At 37.0% G+C, this 17687-nt stretch overlaps 1 protein-coding gene across 1 annotated transcript in view; it reads right to left on the minus strand.

The window, feature by feature from the left end:
- The window catches only part of LOC138703225 (uncharacterized), a 1345654-nt gene that overhangs the window by 329189 nt on the left and 998778 nt on the right, over positions 1-17687 (minus strand). The gene's annotated exons all lie outside the window — the stretch shown is intronic.

Here is a 17687-nt window from a genome sequence, read left to right on the forward strand (position 1 = left end):
GTCCTCCTCTATTTATCCATTCACTATATCATCTGTTTATATATCGTCTCATACTCTGAAGGAAATGGAATGGGGAGAGTACGGCGTAGGCCTACTTACGAAGCATTAATGTTGCCACTTTACCGTATCCGGACGCTCGGTTCACTGGCGGCCCCAACCAGAAAAAAATAAAAACGTATCTTGTAAACGGTTGGTTTGAGGATTCATGTTTACTAGAACTTCCTGCTTGTTTTTGTGTTTAGTTCTCATCCCTAAATTTTTTACCATCACTTTTGGAATATCCTGTATATTCAGTCTCTACGGATCAGTAATTTATCTGAAATGACACAGATTGTATTTTAATATTTCGTGCTTAGAAATAACGCATTTTTTTTGGAAGAAGAAAAAAAAGTTGTAATTTATAAATTGACTATAAAGATTTCTCTCTTGAAGTATTTTCTATGTAAAATTTAGGGAAAAATGAAACAGCTTGTCAGAATGAGTCTTCAAACATCTTAATGCCAGAGAAATTAGTATCTAAAACTACTAACAAAAACTTTAGCGTTTAAAAAGATATGTTTATTAATTACTTTGAGAAGTTAATCTAATCCTGGTCATTATAAAATCAGAACAAGAAGTGCTCATAGAAATATTTGTGTGCTATATTGCAAAAATACCATTCTAATCTTTTTTAAGTTTGTTCTGATTAAAATTACTCCAAAATTTCCCTATACTTTTTTTGCAATGTGTTGTCAAAGTAGGCCTAAATCTTGCAAACTGCACTTTAACGTGTATGTGATGGCTAATACAGTAAACAATGTATTGTCTGCATTTTCTTTTGATACCGTTAACATTCTTGATCGTAAGTTACACGTTAGCTCGCAGTTTACAAGATTCGGCTTCATGTTGCAGTCCTTGTTTACTTATAGTCAGATTTCGGAGACTTGTGAAGCAGGCCTAAAAAACTCTCTCAACGGACATCGCATCCACCCTAGTATACTCGGTGACATTCTCAACGTTTAGTTCCTAAATCTTACTACTTCTACTTCTTACTTAAAATTATTTTTTATTTCATTTGCCGTTATAATAAAAAAATCATTGTTACGAATATGACACATTTTTCAATATACATTTTATGGACTTCACAATAATTCACGTCTCTTTTCGTGCTGCAAGTGATATGTCTACGTTTCAATAGATAATTTTCTTGAACTATATTTCAAAAAGCGTATATAAATGCACCGAATCAAGATACAAAACATGCATTCTTTCAACTCTGAATGATTCCAATTCCAAGATATCTGACTTCTTATAAGTTGTACACGTATGTTACTTTTATTACTATAGTTTTTACAAATAGTTCACATAAAATAGCTACACATGTATTGCATTAATTCCGAATAATATTTTTCTACATGAAAATTGTAATTTATGAACACGTTCTAAACTTTTCCTTTCTTCCCAAATAACAATCAGTACTACATAAGAAGGGATATAACAAAACTAAGAAATTGCAATTCTAGGTATCTTAAAACTAATGACCGCTAACCCTTTAAACAGCGAACCTTGTATTGCGCAAGGTATGCAGCCCTTCATGTTGTGTTTTGTGCTTGAAGATATAGAAGACAAGCCACCTGCGTAGCTCAGTCGGTGAGGCGTTTGCCTGCCGATCCGGAGTTGCGCTCAGGTGCGGGTTTGATTCCCACTCGGGCCGATTATATGGTTGTGTTTTTTCCGAGATTTTTCCCGAACTGTAAGGCAAATGTCAGATAATCTCTGGCGAATCCTCGGCCTCATATCGCCAAATATCTCGCTATCACCAATCTCATCGACGCTAAATAACCTCGTAGTTGATACAGCGTCGTTAAATAACCAAGTAAAAAAATATATATTATAGAAGATATACTTTAAATCGACCCTTTTATCGTGCAAGGAAGGTAACTCTGCGTGTGGTGTTTTGTACTCGAAGAAATAGAAGGCAGACTTGAAATACAACCAGGAATGGAAATAACGATGTAGCCAGTAATTTATCACAAAACGGGTGTTTTCCTTTAGTACGAACTATTCCCTTTCACTCGTGTATTTATTCTACACAGATATGACGAAACACATCACTGGCTTTGATTTGGAGCAAATCGCTGTTGTGTGTTTGACTTCAAATAATTAATTATTTTACTAAGAACATATTCTATCTCATCATTTCCACATAAATTAAGTCGTAGATATCGGATATTAACAAAATCCAATTAATAGTTGAAATGAAATCGCCTCATATACAAACGGAAAGAAAGACAAATGTAAAAAAACCACATTTGCGTCATACTTTACAGCGTCGCCACAGACACGGCCGACCAGCCGACGAAGCATATTCCCGAAGATATTTTGAACAAAAAAATCGTATAAATATGAGTCCTGTTCTTAATATTTTCAGATTTAGGCTAATTTGAAGTTGTTAAAAAAATACCTTTCTTCTTTAGTTTTAAGGGTAAAAGAATATTACAGTAAAATTAGATAATGAACTATTGACAAGTACAATTTCTTTAATTGGCTAGTATTCTGAAGCTAAAAATGTGTTATTAATTCCATAACAGCTTCGTACAGAAATTTCTTTAAATTTTTAACTACAAAATTACATTTTTCTTACGCACTTATCGCAAGAATTGCTATAAATCACGTCATTCTTGTAAACTCTTTAAGACTGTACATTATGATTCAAAATTGACTGTAAAGAATAAAGTTGCTTGAAGTCGTGTGATCTGTAACAATTTGTGGAGTAGCTTCTCATGAATCACCCTGTATATCATCTTGAATTTTTCATGAGAGGACCATGATTTCATTGACTTATTTACTAATACAATGATATAGATCTGAAATGTATTTAACTGTCTGCCGGCAGCAATATACCAAACGCCAATGGCATGTATATTTATCAAATATCGATATTTTATTCTGGATTATTTTACGTCGATACCAATCGTTGCGCTAACTCACTTCATGGAAATACTACCGTGGTGGTTCTGTCACGTCGTTTTGAAAGACCCTAAAAATACGATAACGTATATGTCAGTGGTATAAAAATTCTCGATACATTTAACATACACACGTTAGAGTTCCCTGTCCTGAAAACAAGATGATTGTTCGGATGATGTAGGTGGTTTTGTAATGGGGTTTTGCCCAGTGAACCAAATATCAATGCCAAAACTCACCAATGCACACAATCAATATGTAACATGTCAAGCCTTCGGCGTTTTCATTCCAAAAAGACTAAAATGTAATTTGTCGGAAGGGTCGATTTCATCGGACTGCTTGCTGATGTACTGCAAAATACATGGAACACTTCTAGCATATAGTAATTAGGTCCGCATGTAATGGTGCTCCGAAGTAGAACCAGTATCATCCCGGAGGAACAGTTTACAATAGAATATGCAGACAACCGTGTTTATGCACATTGTTTATCTTCCGTTACAAACTGCTGAATCGATGAACGGTAAATATTCTATATGCCTGGATTAAAGTGGCAGGCTTCAAGTCTCTCTACTGATCATTATAGTGAACGTTATCGAGGAGTTCGACTCAATAATTCAAGAACATAGATGATTAAATTTATCAATTGTACGAACAACTTAACGTATCTTCATAGAAACAGGACACATCCTTTTCTTTGTTTGTCCTACAATGTCTTAATCAATGACCTGGTAGTTCCAGTTCTTGTGGATGTTCAAACAAAGGGCCCAATCCCTGATATCATTAGTCATCCCTATTATCAGACTTTTATCCCAAATTCTCAATGACGGATATTTGACTTTGATGTGATAAACTCCAGTGTCCTCCTATAGGAAAAACACGCCGTACTTATAAACATTTTGTTGCAGACTGTTATCCCTGGTGCACAATGGGAAGTGGTCTACAGCGCACCAATCATGATTATGATTGTAGAGCAATATTGTGGAATGCCGGTAGCGAAAACATGAATACCTTGCCAAAACCTACCTCCTAACATAGTTTGCACATTTTTGGATCCACCGGGATTTGGAGCCGTGTTTCCAGCGTGGAGAACCGAGACCAGCGTTCGGCTGACGGTGCATCCATTATTATCAGCATCATTTTCATCGAGTTTTCCTTGGTGACCTAGTGATTAACATATTGGATCTGAGGTTAGAGTCCTGAAATTCTGCTCGACGACCATCGCTATTTAATAATAAATCCGCGACGAAACAGTCCATTAGGAGCCAGGGCCGACCAGCCGACCAGCCGACTGCTGGCCTCACGTCCACATGTTTCCGCAGAGATGAACGATCATCCAACCAGAACGGAGTTATCGTGTGGTTAGCACAATGATCCGCCCAGCCATTATAACTGATTGTCGTAATCGGATTTCGCTACCTATCGTAGCTCTCCAAATGCATTACTATGCTGGATAGGAACCGGTCCCTTACACTGGCCGAAATTTCATGAGAAAATTTCTTCCTCTAAGAGAACTTGAACCAGCGCGCATTTCGTAACGCGAGTCCTAAATATGATGCCTTAGACAAGCCCTGGGCATACGAGGGAAAGTGAAAGGGACGCAGAACCCCCGCCCATGTCTTTTTCACTTACACCGCCTTATAAAAAAACGCAGAGTAAGACTCTATGCATCAGTGGTGGATTTTAGATGACCAGCGAGAGCTGAAAGTTCGTAAAAGCCTGATACAATCCGTCACTAACCTTTCTGTCCGTACTACCGCACCAAACATAACTGTCTCAGCCTGGAAAGGTGGAGTTGGGAATTAAGGGGTGGTCTGCAATGATTCAATAGAGCTAATAGCGCCCAGGCCATGGCTTCGACCATGGCGCCACGACGCGGGACACCATAATTATTTAAAATCACTAAATCCTTAGCAGAAAGGCAGTAAGGATGGGAGGGGCTTGTAGATATCCCTAGAATCAAAGCCTTTCAGGTAAACTTAATTATAATCTGTGCATTTCGAACTGGCGGCTCAAGGTCAAGAAATGGATTAATTTGCCACACGTGCTTACCCCAGTCCCGGATCATTCTCCTCAACTAAAATCAGCTGAGACGGACAGAATTACTAGTGCCTCAGTTCACAGTTTTCAGTTCATTGAGTCGTGCGTGGTTTGTACTTTTGTACGTGACCTTGATCCGCCAGTTCGAAATGCACAGATGAGCCGTTCAGAGCAGAAGTGGTGTAAGTCAAAATTGGGTAATGAGGTTTAAAATAAAAATTCTGTAAAATACAGCGCAAAGTAGTAATATGTCCTTCGTGCTATCCACTGACTACTAATAGTTTAAATAAATTGAAAATTAATTGCTACTTTGCGCTGTATTTTACAGAATGTTTACTTTAACTCTCATTACCCATTTTTGACTTACATCACTTCTGCTCTGAACGGCACAGATAATAGTAATATCTCTTGTCAAAATTTAATTCTGCAGTAGCACACAAGTCCGTTGGGTAGCGTATTAGAACATAGGTTTGTCCAATCCTGCACCTGAAATCTATCGATAACTTTTTTAGTTAGTTATTTAAGACGCTGTATCAACTACTCAGTGATGGAATTGGTGATAGCGAGATAGTATTTGGCGAGAAGAGGCCGAGGATTCGAGATAGATTACCTGACATTCGCTTACTGTTGGGGGAAAAACCTAGCAAAAAAACCAACCAGATAATCAGTCCAAGCGATAATCAAATCCACGACCGCGCACAACTCCGGATCAAACGCCTCAGCCGACTGAACTATGAGATGACTTCCATAAATTTTAATAGTAATGATAATAATGACGATGATAATAATAATAATAATAATAATAATAATAATAATAATAATTATTATTATTATTATAACAGCAAATAAGATGAAGACCGCGGTCATAGGAAGCAAACTACAGAAGGTAGGCTAAGGCTAACTTGCGAATTCTAAGTGAGGCAGTAGAGTAAGTGGACAGCTTCAAGTACTTGTGGTGCACTATAAGCAGTAACATGAGCTGCTGCCAGAAAATCAAAAGGAGAATAGCAATGGCAAAAGAAGCTTTTACTAGAAAAAGAAGCATATTCTGCGGACCTCTGGAAAAAAGAACTAAGGAAGAGGCTAGTGAAGTGCTGTGTATGAAGTGTGACATTGTATGAGGCAGAAACATGGACATTACGACGAAGTGAAGAGAAACGAATAGAAGCATCTGAAATGTAGATATGAAAAAAAAATGGACCGTGGGAAGTGGACAGCCAGAATAAGAAATGAAGCTGTGTTGGAAAGAGTGGGTAAAGAAAGAATGATCAGGAAGAGGAATAGGAATTGGTTGGGTCACTGGCTGAGAAGAAACTGCCTACTGAAGGACGCACTGGAAGAAATGGGAGAAGAGATCGAGGCAGAAGAAGATATCAGATGATAGACGACATTAAGATATATGTATCATATGAGGAGACTAAGAGAAAGGCAAAAAACAGAAAAGATTAGAGAAAGCTGGGTTTGCTCTTGGGCAGAACACTGAATGAATGAATGAATGAATGAATGAATGAACGAATGAATTATGTTAACGATACCAAATTCTTTAATATGATTCTCGTTATCATAATCTATTTAATTTCCATGATCTTTTCTTGTGCACTTTCCTGAAAATTCTAGAACCAACAGCAGATTCCAGGAAAGCGCAATAACAAATGGCACCAAGTTGAAGAAATACAATTTTTAGTCATTCTTTTGTGGTTTGCATATCTGTCTCTAAACCGAAATACCACTTGTTGAACTGCGACAAATAACCATGCATTTTAGACAAGATACATATTAAATGCCTTCTCCAATGAATAAGTAAAACTGTTAGAATTCTATTTGTTTAATAGGTAGCCTACAGTTCCAGAAAAAAAACTGTCGCCTAATTTTATTAAGTTTCTGGTAACGGAGGTGATAATGAGAATGAAATTCTGAAGAGTATTGTAGGAATGACGAGGGAAAAACGGGAGAACACCAAGAAAAACCCTCGGAATCGATTTGTCAATTGAACTACCAAGACGGCTACCCATTCTTGGTGCATTACCATTACAATAATTCCTTGTTATTAATAACCATTTTCGTATTTCTTTTATCTCACATTCTTCTCTGATCTGTCGTATTGTTACTGTATCATATTGTATTTTGCCCAGTATTTTTGTACTTTGCCGTAACTAAAACAACCTGTCTAAGAGAAAAAAAAAATGCTAACAAAGAAGGAATCACCAACGGCTTGCCAGCAATCCAACTGAGATGTAAAAAATTGTCTTACTAGTAAAGTCAGTTATAATAAAAATAAATATTTATTTACAAATACAGGGAATAATGACTGGATAATGTGCACTTACTCAAAGAATGAATAACCACAGTCTTGAAAAGCACAGCTAAATCCGTTCGTACGTAGACTTCTACAGACGATAACATACTTCTGGAGGAAGGGAGACAGTGAATGAATTTAATGAAGAGACTTCTCCAGGTACTGTAATCCTCTTTAAGCTAACGACGGATCCGCATGGTTTAATAAAATGTGATTTAGATTTGTAGCAAGAACGTGTATTGAGTTGAAATCCACCATCTTCCTTTATTTTATAGTTTCTTACTTCATTAGACTTTATTCTGTCTTTACATGAGCAATAGCCCTATAATGTATTTGAAAATTAATACAATGGAATAATACTTTTAAAATAAAAATATATAACAAAATAGTATATAAAATACAAAAACTTAGGCCTTACTACGTAAAATTCCTTCCACGTGCATGCAGGGAACACACATCTTTGGATAAATATAGGATTTAAATGAAATGCTACGGCAAAATAACTTGCATATAAAATATACGAAACTTCATTCAATTTCATGAGTAGATCCGGAACCTACTTTAATCGCAGAATATAAAGACGTATTTGTACAGCTCAGTGACACTTCAGTTGTGATTTCTATTTTTTTTTTCGCATAGAGCATTTTAATGTGCTCTACATATATTTATAGCTCTCTTTTTGCGAGGTGTTCCGCATTTGGAATATAATATTGTTTAAATTTATCCATTCTATTAATTCCTAGTATTTATTTCATTTTCAACAGAGACAAAATTTAACCTCAAAAGTAACAGTATACAATTTAAAGACGGCAATTGAAAATCAAATCGATGGCTTCTTTCTAAAGCTTCATACATTAAACATTCCACTTCTTGCTTCCCACTTGTTCTCCATGTCCTTCCCTCGGTCTCCTTCCATCCCGTTTCCTCCTTGCCTTCCAATTTTTTTCTTTGCATTTCCCGTCTCCTCCTTGCTGTCCTCTTCTTCTCTTTGCCTTCTTCTCCTTGCCTACTACTTGCTGTTTCATGTACATCCCTCTTGTTATCCTTTCCACACCCTTGTTATCCTATTTCGATTGTTCGCCTCGCCTTCACATTCTTATCTTTGTCTTGTCTTTCTCCTTGCTTTTACCTTCTTCTCTTTCCATTGCCTTCTTCTCCTTGCCTTCACCTTCTTCTTCTTCTTGTCTTGCCCTTCTCCTTGCCTTCCTCTTCATCTCCTTGTCTTTCTCTTAATCTCCTTGCCTTCCTCTTCATCTCCTTGCCTTCCTTTTCATCTCCTTGTCTTCACCTTCTTCTCTTTGCCTTACCCTTCTTCTTGCCCTGGCTCGAGGTTGCAGGTTCGATCCCGACCAAGGTCAATAGCATTTAAGTGTGTTTAAATGCGACAGGCTCATGTCAGTAGATTTACTGGCATATGAAAGAATTCCTGTGGGATAAAATTCCGGCACACCGGCGACGCTGATATAACCTCTGCAGTTGCAGGCGTCGTTAAATAAACCATAATTTTTTCAGCTGTCAGTGTGATTTTTGACGCACATGACGTCTTTCAAATTCCTTATCCGAGATCGGAAACAACCCTGTATATGTTGTTGTTTAGTCAATTGTCCGAAGACAGGTCTGAACCTCACAAGTGATAACAAGAAGACAACACTTATGAGGCAACTAGGCTAGGAGATAATGGGGTAGGGTGGCCAGTTCCTTTCCCCTTCCATTGCATACATCGCCGACTAGCTACATATTACACTAGACAGACTTTAGTTGCATACAGACAATTGTTCTTCCTGTGACACATATCGTCAAGTAAGATGTACATATCAGCCAGAAGTGGATTAACTTGCATAGTGAGAACATGTCTTTATGTTACTTCTTGGCATTGAGATTTCACTCACACAGGCAGGGCGAGACAGGACAGCAGAATTCCAGAAGCAGGCACTGCTTGAACTATTGCTGTAATATCTACTGTCATAGTATTTGACCTTTCATGTGTTACAAACAGGCCAAGAGAGTTTCACATGGATGACAAGAGTATATTACAAAAACTGCCATGGTTGTGTCCTCATGTTTGATTTGACCAACAAAAATTTTTTGTAAACACGCACAAATAGAAGAGGGATGTCGATGCCAAATGCACGTTTCCAGATGGCATCCCCATCCCGTGCATACTCTCTTGCAAACAAGATAGGAAATTGCGAGAATGTAGGAGTGAAATGCTTTAAAGTCTCCGGACAAAGGCGTAATTTATTATTTAGGAAATTTTAAGGTAACTCCTCGACCCCTTACAGGTACCTGCCGGTATAGATATTTATTTCTACTTTGTGTATATTTTATGTTTTTAATAAAAGATTTACGATCTTTTGTGAATGGTTTTGTCGGTTTAAGAGGTTCGTCAGATAGTATCTTCAGTTTGATATTACCTTCAGTTTAGGAGAAAGCTCTCCCCGGCACTAAGCGGTAGATTTTCATGTTTATACACTCATGCATTCCCGGTACTGTGCACCTCAGGCTATTTTAAACGTACTGAGTTGTCTTATAAGTAGGGAAAAGAAGTTCATAAATTTGCATATTTTGTTCTCTATCGTTGTGTGAATATGCTGAAAGATTATCTACATGAATCACAAATTTCTGAATACAATGATATTACTTTTATTGTGCATAAAAGTACATATTTTGCCTTTATTTATAAAAGCATCATATTTTAACATTTATGCAGGAAAACTGCATATTATATATGTTTATTTGTCTTTCCCTTATTTTTAAAAGTGTGTAACCTCGTAAACACGACCAATTTATGTTTATGAATTTTGAACGTAACGATGACGCCCTCATAGGGAGCCTCTCAAGTTAGCAATTGGTATTCTTTTACTGCAGTCTTTAACATATTTCGATGAAACAATATCCAGTTTAACATCAGTTCCAGGAAATGTACGAGATAAAGTGAACGAGAAAACAGCAAATATTCTTCCCAAAAACCCTGGATATTATCAACTTAAAGAAATTCAAGACATTCTCGAAAGAAAAACATCCCAAAAAACAACAAAATTTCTATAGAATAGCTCCTTACTTCTTGTGACATAGAACGAAGTTCTTCGCGCTACAAAGCTATGCTGAGAGACAAGAGGCGAAAAACGACAACAGAAAAAATACGTCACTGTTTAGTTGTGAAATGTAACAGCATAAATGGCGCATTCAGCAATGAGGCAAGCACTTCAAATCCATAGACTAAACGTAAGTTGCCTATACCTTATTATTCTGTTAAAATAATCTCAGGCTGATGATGCATATTTTGTAGCATATTTATCTATTTTCACGGTATAAATGCATACATATTCTTCAGGTTTTTAGGGCATGAATTTCCTTTCCCTGCTTATAAGTTCGTTCTCTTTTATCGCAAGTTTCGTATATTACGCCTGAAAACACTCTACCCCCTGTACAGCGAAGTTATCATAGCCGCCGAAACACCCCTGCGACATAGAGTTCAACAACCAGACCCGCTATTCGCTATTCGATACGTCAGTACGTGTTTATAACTAACGTTGAATGCAGCAGTGTGGAATTGCGAATGTTTAAAAATTAACAAGAAAGACTAAAAGGAACATTTTCGGAATCTTAAGCTATTTTATTATCGCAAGGGTAAAACCGCCTCATAAATCCAACGGAAAATCTGTGCTATTTTTGGAGAAGCTGCAATGACGAATCGGGCGTGTAAAAATGGTTACTCGATTTCAAGCTGGAAATTTCTCCCTGGAAGTAAAACCTAGCATTGGGCAACCAATGGTTACAGACGTCCAAATAATAAAGAATGCGGGACACTAGGTGCAGTTTCTCCGAAGTTTTATTACTACGTAAAAGAAGATGGAAAAGTGATTTCAAAGTAATTCGAAAAAGGAGAGCCTAATTTATAAACGCTCTAAAAATGAAAAAAAAAAAAGATATATATGTGTGTAATTTTTTTAATATTTACCCGCCGTAAAATAATTAAAAAATATATAAAACACAAACTGTAATTCATTTTTACAGACGAAAAAACATGTGTTTAATTCTTTAGGGTATATTGATTCCACTGTGAAAATTTCAGTATGTTGACTTAAATATCATGTCAGTTTTTAATAAAAACAACCCACCGGAACAAAGGAGCTCAGCAGGTAGGGGCTCTCCCGTCGTACAAAATGCTACGCGATTAAGGTCAGGGAGACGTATACATAGTATTTGTTTAAGATTACTCATAGGTTAACATAGGTTAAGGGTGTTGAGAATAAGGTGCTTAGGAAAATATTTGGGGCTAAGAGGGATGAAGTTACAGGAGAATACAGAACTGCACGCATTGTATTCTTCACCCGACATAATTAGGAACATTAAATCCTGACGTTTGAGATGGGCAGGGCATGTAGCACGTATGGGTGAATTCAGAAATGCATATAGAGTGTTAGTTGGGAGGCCGGAGGGAAAAAGATCTTTGGGGAGACCGAGACGTAGGTGGAAAGATAATATTAAAATGGATTTGAGGGAGGTAGGATATGATGATAGAGACTGGATTAATCTTGCTCAGGATAGGGACCAATGGCGGGCTTATGTGAGGGCGGCAATGAACCTCCGGGTTCCTTAAAAGCCAGTAAGTAAGTAAGTTGCTTACTAATACTATTTATGGCATGCAGGTTCACTTATGTGTCTTGCGAATGCGCAGTATCACATCGTTTGACTTTTTTTTTTTTCGTTGTTGGTAATTCTATAGCATATATTAGATGCTTTATGGTTGTGCTAACAGATGGAGTTACTTGTCAACAATGTGACGCTGAAACGTGTGTTCAGGTTACTGCCCAGCGACAGTCCTGATGTATTTTTATATTTGTGATGATTGGTTAATTAATATTAACCCGGCACACTCATAATCACACATTCATACAAATTTCCAGACTCTAGACACCCAGGGGATTTTTCTTCTTCAAGAAAAATTCACCGACAGCCAAGCCCGGGAATCGAACTCGGGACCTTCTGATCTGGAAGCCAGCATGCTGACCACGGAGGCAGTCAAATCGTTTGACTTGGGACACAAAGTGCAGTTTCTGCCACCAAATGGTATGGGTTAGATCGTAGTTAAATCAATCTCATTTAATATAGAAAAATATAAGCTACGTAACCGTATGAAAGAAATATACTGTATATAAAATACAAAATTTGCAACATGTATATAATTTTTACCTCTTGCGCCATAGTACGCGTAGCTTAACATTACTATATAAAAGAATTGTTATAAATGCAGTTTCTGCCACCAAATTGTATGGGTTGACATCGTAGTTAAATCAATCTCATTTGATATAGAAAAATAAAAGCTACGTAACCGTATGAAAGAAATATAGTGTATATATAATACAAAATTTGCAACATTTGTACAATTTTTACCTCTTGCGAATAGTACGGTAGTCTAACATTACTATATAAACGAATTGTTACATGTTATATTTCAGCCAGGATGTCTGGTGCGTGGATAGTACTCCACTGTAAATGAACCGGGGAGGAGAGCTATATCATAGATATCATAGTTCTGGGCTATGGCTTCGAACTTGGTCAGTGGTTTAAAAGTCCACTGTAAACGGACCGGGGAGGAGAGCTATAGTCTGAGCTATGGTGGCTTCGAACTTGGTCGGTGGCAGGAACTCCATGTGACACTTGGCGTTTTTTTCTTCGTTGCTTTCTTTATTTATGATAAAAGCCTGTCCGGACGATGGGGAATACATAACTGCTCGATCACAATATAAAGAAGAATCAGTAGGGACAATTAGTACATTTCGTGGGAACGAATTCTGAGTGTGCATGTCACGAAAAAGAGTCTAATATCTGGAATCTCCATCAGATGTTTTTCCATCTACATAAAGAATCTGACAGGGCTGGCATAATTAATATCAACTGAAATCCTACATTACTCATCTTTTAACAATTTGAAAGACATAAAGCAAAGGGACGGCAACATAAACATAATAATAATTCCTTCCGTAAGTGAACATCTTGCAAATATTCACTAAATGGCGCTAATTCTCAAGTCACGGTAGATGCTTATGTTTTAAGGTAATATATTTTTTTAACAGCAACGTTTTTTTAATTATACCGTTCTCACAATTAACATAAAATATGAATGAATACAGCAATAACCTAAATTAATGCATAAGTTTAACACTTTCCCTGTGATCTATGAATCGTTATTACTATTACAAATCACTGATCTATAATGTCAATGAAACTGCCAAACATAATCTTGTGTTGGCTGTGCTGCCGCGTCTTCCACCGTGTCCGTTTGAGAAAATCCAAATATACAGCCAGGACCTCCTATATTACCGGACCTGACACTGGCATCCAAGATGGCGGCCGGAAGAGGGATTTCGTAGATTGTAATGAGTTGAAATAAATACGGCATCGATGAGATTATTTTAACAAAATTCTCAATGAAACAATAAATAATAAAGTTCCTTACCTACATAAATGAACATAGTACACTCAGTAACATAAAAATATGCCTACATATACACCAATAATAAAAGATAATAAAAGAAAACAACTGATTAAAAGCTTCAATATGTTATTATATTAGGCCTAGGCCTATATGTTTTTATATATGAATATTGGCAATTGCCCAATTAACGTCTGTAAAATTCAGATTTGTGAGGAAATAGAAGACAGTAAGACAATACTGAATAGCTGCTACTTTAGGATTTAGGAAATCTTACATGGATTATACAAATAGATTTCATCAGCAACTGGAAATTATATAATATGGAGTCCTGTCTTCCTAGTCACTAAACTTTGTCACTGTATTCACTGATATTGGTTGAAAATAAAACTAGCTATTCACTACGTACAGTTTAACACTGTGCCCATTGATGTTGATTTAGAATGAAATGGCACTATCCACTGTCTCCACTGATGCTGATTCAGAATGAAATGACACTATTCACTGTAGTTTCTCACTATATCCACTGATGTTGATTCAGAATGAAATGACACTATTCACTGAGGTTTCTCACTATATCCACTGATGTTGATTCAGAATGAAATGACACTATTCACTATAGCTTATCACTGTAATATCCACTTATACATAAACAAGGGAATAGATAGGCTGTAAACTAAAAACGATGAAGAATTCACGGCTTGGAGAGCACAGCACTGTAATTTCTCACTGTATCCACTGATGTTGATTCAGAATGAAATTACACTATTCACTACAGCTTATCACTGTAATATCCACTTATACATACACAAGGGATTAGATAGGCTGTAAATTAAAAACGATGAAGAATTCACGGCTTGGAGAGCACAGCACTGTAATTTCTCACTATATCCACTGATGTTGATTCAGAATGAAATTACACTATTCACTACAGCTTATCACTGTAATATCCACTTATACATACACAAGGGAATAGATAGGCTGTAAACTAAAAACGATGAAGAATTCACGGCTTGGAGAGCACAGCACTGTAATTTCTCACTGTATCCACTGATGTTGATTCAGAATGAAATTACACTATTCACTACAGCTTATCACTGTAATATCCACTTATACATACACAAGGGATTAGATAGGCTGTAAAACTAAAAACGATGAAGAATTCACGGCTTGGAGAGCACATCAGCTTATTTTTTGAACTTGGAACACTTTCGGTGGGTTTTATTTTTGTCTTTCAATGCCTGCTTTTCATTTTGGACCTTGCAGAAATTATTAATAAAAAAGTTGGCCAATACCTAGCTACACTTCACTGCTAGTTTCCTTACTACCGTGTTGTTTGTTGGGGTAAAATGTTCACGATGAATGCTTCTTGTCCACTTATCCCTTAAATCTTTATCTTTTGGAAACAAAAATACATGTACAAACGGACTTTCTTTGTCGTAATTCGATTTGCAACCTGGGACACTACACGTGCGAGATATTTTAAGGTTAACAACATAACGCTTTCAAGCTTTGTTTTCTATGAAAGCAATTTATATTAATTATAATACCACAATTCTATTATTATATACTAACTTATAAACCTTTCAACGATTACACTAAAGGCAAATGATACAAGAAACACAATAAACATTCACATGAAGTACGTATACTTTCACAGTTGCGTTAACCACTCTATTGTCCACCATGTTTGTTTACTTCCGCTTACAGTGTCAGGTCCGGTAATATAGGAGGTCCTGATACAGCTCTGTCTACAGCTCCATGATTTTACAGCACAAAATAAATCGTATTACCTAAAAGCCACAAGATGGCGTTTAGTCTAGGACGGGATGAAATTTGAAAATCGGAACGAATGAACTTCTTGGTTGAACAGTTGATTAAACCTAAGTTCCATACATAATTCGTGGCGGCTTCAAAATGTCAATAACTGAAGAACATGTTGAGATGCGGTGCAGAATAGTGTCTTGTTGTTGACACAAGAGGCAAACTTCCGTTGGACTCAACCTGATAGAAAAACGGCGAGTGCGCGTGGCCACCACATCATGTACTGCCTTAAACCAGGTGGAGCGGACATTAAAGGACAGAGCAGGGGAGCTGATGTTACGCCAGAGACGATCATAATTCCCATTGGTAGGGACGACTCGTTGTATACGCATTTGTAGTGGAGGAGACCTTCCTTTAAGATTCTGGTACACTAACTGTACGAGTCTCGTGTTCGGGTATGCACCTAGTGAGTCCATGTAACACCATTTCAGCAAATAAACTTGAAGATATTGTAGCGACTTTGGAATTACATGAAGATCAAGTAGATTTCGAAGATCCGATGTAAATGATCAGCCATGCCGCTGAGTAACAAGCATTAGAAAGTTGAATCCTTTTCCTTCTGCTTAGGAATAACGCAAGACATTTGTCTATGACATTATATTAAGCCAATACCACCTTGTGATGGCCTACAGGTTAATGTTGATATAGGCACCCGAAACACACAACCTTCCCAAATATACCACGATATTGCACAGTTAATTTGTCGCGCATAAGCATTTGTTAATAACACTTGGGCTAGATACCAACACTTGGACAGTATATACGTCTGTACAGCCCAGCTTCGTCGATATAAACACAAATCACGACAATATGTCTTGCGCTGTTACTTTAATCTTTTGAACAATTCCCTTCCAATTGATATGTATCATCTCTCCTATAGAAGCCGAAAATATAATCCCAAGAATTTTGATGGTAGTCACTGTTTGCAGTGGAGGTATCTGCGGAAGCACTTGCCGCTGTCCTATCGGAATAATCTTGGATTTTTGCTCGTTGATACGTAGCCCTGAAATGTAACTGAATTCATTCAATATAGTTTTAAGTTCTGCAACATCCTTTTCATTTGAAAGCAAAACGCTGACCTCAGCATACGCAACCACCACTAACTTCTGCTCCCTGAGGGAAATACCAGTAATAGAATTATGCAATTTACATATAAGTGGATTTAGTACTAAAGTAAACAATAACATAGAAAGAAGACAACATTGTCTAATAGATATAGTGGTACTGATTGTTTGTAAAAGAAAACCATTGATATGAATCTGACTATTAATTCCACTATAAAGACATTTGATATAGGAGATAAAAGTGTCACTGAACCCATAACTGGAACATGAAATTATGATTCACGTTGTGGAAGGCACGTTCAAAATCGATGGAAAATAATAATCTCTTGATTTTATCTTCAAGCGAAGTAGCAACATAATCTCTCAGGGAACACACCACATCGAAGATAGCAGACTATTTCTTGGAAATAAATTATATATTATTATTATTATTATTATTATTATTAAACTCATCAAAATGTATACAACTGTACACACAATCCAGACAAATTAGAGGAAAAATGCACACTTGTCAGTTAACAGACAAGCATTCCATCAACCATATAACGTAATTTATTTATTTACTTGGTTGTTTAACGACGCTGTATCAACTACGAGATTATTTAGCGTCGATGGAATTGGTGATAATGATATATTTGGCGAGATGAGGCCGAAAATTCGCCATAGATTACCTGTCATTTACCTTATGATTGGGGAAAACCTCGGAAAAAACCCAACCAGGTAATCAGTCCAAGCGAGAATCGAACCTGCACCCAAGAGCAACTCCGGATCGGCAGGCAAACGCCTTAGCCGACAGAGCTATGCCGGTGGCTCGTAACGTAATAGTGGGAGGAGTTGAAAAATCAGTAGTGTGGTAAAAAATGATAGAAACATAGTCTATATTCATTAGTTCCTTTTTATTTGTACAGCGACATCATTTTATTTTTACTAACATTTCTAATATTAACCTGGCTATACCTTTGGATTAACGGATGAGAACCGGAAACACCGCTTGCTACCTCCTTCCACGATTAGATACTGGCGTAAAATACAAACAAATCACTTCACTAGGTATAGGAGAGAAGAAAAGTAGTTCATCCAT

This window comes from Periplaneta americana, chromosome 7 (genome assembly GCF_040183065.1).
Source record: "Periplaneta americana isolate PAMFEO1 chromosome 7, P.americana_PAMFEO1_priV1, whole genome shotgun sequence".
NCBI lineage: Eukaryota > Metazoa > Arthropoda > Insecta > Blattodea > Blattidae > Periplaneta > Periplaneta americana.